This window comes from Rhipicephalus sanguineus, chromosome 3, assembly GCF_013339695.2.
Source record: "Rhipicephalus sanguineus isolate Rsan-2018 chromosome 3, BIME_Rsan_1.4, whole genome shotgun sequence".
In the NCBI taxonomy this organism is placed as follows: domain Eukaryota; kingdom Metazoa; phylum Arthropoda; class Arachnida; order Ixodida; family Ixodidae; genus Rhipicephalus; species Rhipicephalus sanguineus.
The window spans coordinates 79,105,853-79,110,868 of NC_051178.1; positions in this window are offsets into that span (position 1 = coordinate 79,105,853).

Consider the following 5,016-nt stretch of genomic DNA (forward strand, 5'->3'; position numbering starts at 1 on the left):
TCACAGCTGATATTGTTGAAGAACTTCTACGTCTGTGTGCCTCAAACCTGCGACACTCAACGCCCTATCACCCTCAGACCAATGGCTTGACTGAGCGCACGAATAGAACTCTTGTGAACATGATGTCCATGTACGTGAGCTCGGACCACAAGAACTGGGACGAAGTGCTTGCCGTTCGTCACGTACGCATATAATACCGCGCAAATGAGACCACTGGATACAGCCCGTTTTTCCTCCTTTACGCTCGTTCACCGAGGTATACTTTGGACACTATCTTGCTTTCTGCAGTCACAACGACGCTTGTATCGCGGAAACCCTCTGCCGGGCGGAGGAGGCTCGGCGCCTCGCCCGATTGCGTACTCTAGCTTCACAAGAGCACTATAAATCCCGGTATGATAGTCGACACCGCCAGGTCACCTACAATCCTGGTGACCTAGTGTGGTTATGGACTCCGTTGCGGAAACGTGGACTGAGTCAAAAACTCCTCGCTGACTATGTTGGACCGTTTGTTGTGACAGAGCGCCTTAGTGAGTTGAATTATAGGATTGCACGCCTAACTGCCAGTGGAAGACGGTCATCCAAAACCGAAGTCACGCATTTAGCACGCCTGAAGCCCTTTACCTCAGCGACCCTCCTACTGACTTCTCGCCCGGAGGGCTTCGTCTGCAAGAGGAGCAATGTTAGTGGGTCTAATCTACAGCGAAGGAGCAGCAGCGACAACACAACGGAGTAGAAAGGAAGAGAAGAACGACGTGCAGTACTGGCTGACACTCGCCGTCCAGTGCCTTACTGCCTTACGAATAAAGCTCTCTTACAAACCTCGTAACAATACATTACCATATTTCACTGCTTTAGATTGCTCCTCATCTTATACTGTCTGTGCATTCTGCACAATAGTCTATAATGAATTATCACAGCGGAACACGAAACAGAGCTTAAAGTCAATTGTAGGGAACTCTTACCGCTAAACAATCGGAGATGGAAGCAGGCAGCAATCGTGGAGGTTTGTGCTGATCTGAAAAGTCATTTCACACACTCTTTTATATACACAAGTTGGCCATGCCAATCGATGTATATTTAATTAACTGGAACTTACAAAGGGACTCTAAATTCCACAGAGTGAGATATGGATGTCACTAGGACAGAAAAAAAGAGCGCTATGTCACAAATGGCAGATTTGATCAAGGTAAACTTATATTCCATGCGTATGTATATTACATAAGAATATCAGCAATCAAGCTGTCCACCCATCAAATAAGCGTTATCAGCAGACGTATTGCTGTCTCATGCAATTAAAATAGAAAATATACATAGTGCAAGCCTCCACATGTGATAGCTCCTCAAACAAGTTCCAAACCATGTAATATATATATATACTATCATATATTATATAGAACTATATGTATATATATATATATATATACTATGACAGTGCAAAACAGAACGTCATTTGGGCCGCGTCCATCATTGGAGTTTTTCGTACCACTGTTTAATAGTCTGCCATTAAAACGCCTCAGCATGCACCCCCATCTTGTTTTATAATAATAGTTTCTGTGTGACACGTTTTTCCCATACTAATTACAAATTAGCTAACCGTCATAGCGAATGCTATCCCGGGGTTGTCATAATTACTTCTCCGGCTGTAAACGGTTAACTGTAGTTCTTTTGTAATAGCAAAATTTTGTATTTTATTACGCGTCAATCTGTGCAGAGCACACAGAATAGTTATGATAGAGACACATGGCGACATCCGTAAAGGAAGCAGAATGAAAGCTATATCTTTCTCCGTACACAGAAATACTGAAATTCATGAACTTCTCTCCAAGTCTGTCTGACACAAAATTGAAATCAGATTTTTCTAGGTAGCACACTACTACCTGTCGCGCCGTGGCCGTGTGACTGAAGATCTTATACAAAGTTCTGCCTTAATATCTTTCATAAGAAATTTAGAGACCACCCTGATCCTTCAATAAGGTGTCCGGTAGTGACCGTCATCCGTTGGAGTTAGTGTGTGTTCGTGTGTACTCCTCAGTGACCGAGACGAGATGGACGGCCTCAAGCGTTCGACTCCAATGAGCCCTCTACGGCTCTTCTAGTTCACTGTACCGAGAGGAACGGGTGACGTAAGCATGCGCAGTGACAATGTCGGAGAGGTAGAAGCAGCGCGCACACTTTTCCCGGCTACAGTGAACCATCCAAGTTTTCTTCGCAAGAATGTGTGCAGAGTTGCTGCGCATGTACTCGTCCGCGAAGTAGTCGGGTTCGGCACGAGATTCGCTTTTTTTTAGTTTTGGTTTGCGAACCGTGCGTATCTCCTGTGACGGCCATTTGATTATAAGAGCAGCCGTCGCAGGCTCAAACAGCCATTTGTTAGTAAAATTCATCACACACTCCTTCGGCGAGCCGTCGGAAAAGCTGGAGGGTGACGAGCGCTCACCTGAAGACGAAGACGAGACTTCGACTATGAAGTGCACGTAAAAGGTGCGACCATTTCACTGGCGCAAAAACGCGAAATGAAAGTGCTTAAAGAAAAACAAATATAAATACCTTCTTGACGCGCGCTGACCCTCCCTTCAAACAGCGTCCCATAAAAATAAAATGATGTTCTTTTTTTATTCTCACGAAGCAAGCACGGACGCAATTGTGCAACTATGTACTTCAGTGGTCGCACACGCGTAGTTCGGTTCGCAGCCTTCGCATAATTTCCAAGGGAAGTTGTCTGCGTGTGTAGAAGAGGGATAGCCGCCTTACTGCGCTGCAGCGGCAATAGGGGAGGTGAAGCCGCTGATACTCCCCATGGCAAATGACGCTACATTAATCTCGACGTTCGCGACACCTGGAGCGCAGCAGCTCTAGATGCGACACGAGAAGAGACGGAAAGAAGCGTGCTTAAAATGTTGCGCGCCAGGTGCCATGGCCGTCGTGATAACTGAAGCTTCAGTGACCAGCGCTTGCGACATATGAGGTATCTCCGGGGTCACGCTTTGGACGCCACTGAACCCACTAAACCTCTGCTAGTTCCCTGTACCACAGCATACAGTTATTGACATACGGAGGCGTGCACTCTTATAGAGTGGAGGGGAGGAGAAAAAGCATGGCGCGCGACATCCGACAAGGGCGACAGCAAGTGCACCCTACACGAGCCCTTTCCTGTGACTCACTGATGCGAACCATGTAACCCAGGCACAGTTGGAGCAGCGGGAGGGAGGACCAAGAGTGAGCATGCGGCGAGGTGGATGTAATCTGGACATGCAGGATGTCCACCGTGCTTCAGCGTACTTGAAGTTCTGACTGCTTAATGTCCATTCTATTTTGCACAACCCATAGCTTTACCCATTACATCCCTTTTTTGGGGTTTTTGGCGTTCATGTGCCGTGGTGTTTTCCTTGGGTCAAGTTTCTGATTCGCGCCCTGTCGAAGCCACTTAGAAAGACCGTGGTTGAGATCTGATCAGGCAGGGTGTGCATCGGTCTGTTGGGGTTCTTGCTTGTAGCTGCTCTTTATGCTAATATTTAGTAAATATATGTCTCCAATTTTAGTTTATATTAAACATCAATGACCACCCCATCATAGAGAATCCTTAGATTAACGCATTGGGTCCTTTTAAATTTGTATTTTTGTCAAGAGTTTCGAGCACCTTGCATCGGCGCTTGACAGGGTGATCCGGAAATATGGCACAGAGAAATATGGCACTCGGTACCACAGTGTTAGAAGAGGAGAGGTGGTCAAACGAGCTCCGCGAGCGCGTCGCCGAACTACTCGAGTTGCTGGCGGGCTCCCCTAGGTTCTCGACGGGTCTGTGGGCGGAATGACGCGCATCGCAAGCTTTCGCTCTTCTGTAAAAGCCAGTTACTGTAGCTATTTTTCTAGCTTCAAGGACATGTTCACACCGATCGCGGAGTACGCAAGCGGCCAAGCGTATTTACGAAGCGGAGAGGCAGCGAGCGCGCGTGGCTGTTCAGACCGACCGAGCTGCCTAGCTGCCCGCTCTGCCGCGGAGGTGGATCAATCTACGAATCCACGGTGGGCGTGCTGGCACCTTGCGGCACGACGCGATACTGCGCGTGCGCGTCGCGGGACCTAATTGGCTGAGGTCAGAGCGCCCAGTTTTTCCGTGCGCAGAAAATGGGTCTGGGCGCGATCCGGCCAAGTGCCGCGGGTATTCCGCTTTTGCGAATAAACCGCGTCCGCTTGACCGGATCCGCCTCTCCGCTTGCACACTCCGCGTTCAGTGTCAACGTGGCTTATAACGTTGTTTATGTTTTTAATAGCTTGTAGTGGTTCTGCCAGCTTTGCCCACAAAATAAGCGCAGCAGGTTTCATAGCCCCTAAACTTTTCTAATAGGCGCGGGCAATCACCATAAGACTGACACAAAGTGCCGATCGCATGGAACGCGCTCGTGTTTTTTTTTCGGAAGCCTTAACACGTCTACCGGCGAGTCTTCAGCGTCAAAAAATTATTCGTTTATCACGTTCTTTTTTGTAGAGCTGGGCGTATGGACGTCGATAATGTATGGTCTTCTGGCTGCAACGAAATTTAATTGTAGCGCGCGGTCACGTATTGGTTAATATGGGTGTCTGAATGCGTGTGTGCAAACAGTAATTTTGGGAAGAAATACTGTGCCTGCATATAAAGGATTTCGTATCCTTATTACACTGAGGAAGAAGAAACAGATGTCCTTCATCGTGAACATATAAAAAATACCTCCAATTCAAACGTAATTTTTTGGGCAATGATGCTTTAATCACCGTGAGAATTACAGAATATATGTGTATCCTGCAAAATAACGAAATGAAACAATAAACAGACAAGGAATGATGTTTCTGAAGTCAAACTCCAAGCGCAAATCCGCGCTAAAAGCCCGTTCTGAGCGGCGCCAATTCTTCGCGTTTATGCAAGAGCTCTCTGTTGTGCAGCACTACACCGCGATGGTCTTTCTGAAAGTTAGAGGGGTAAAAATGCATTTTGAGTGCTCGCGAAGCACGCCGGCTATATTCTTTGAAACGCACCGGAGC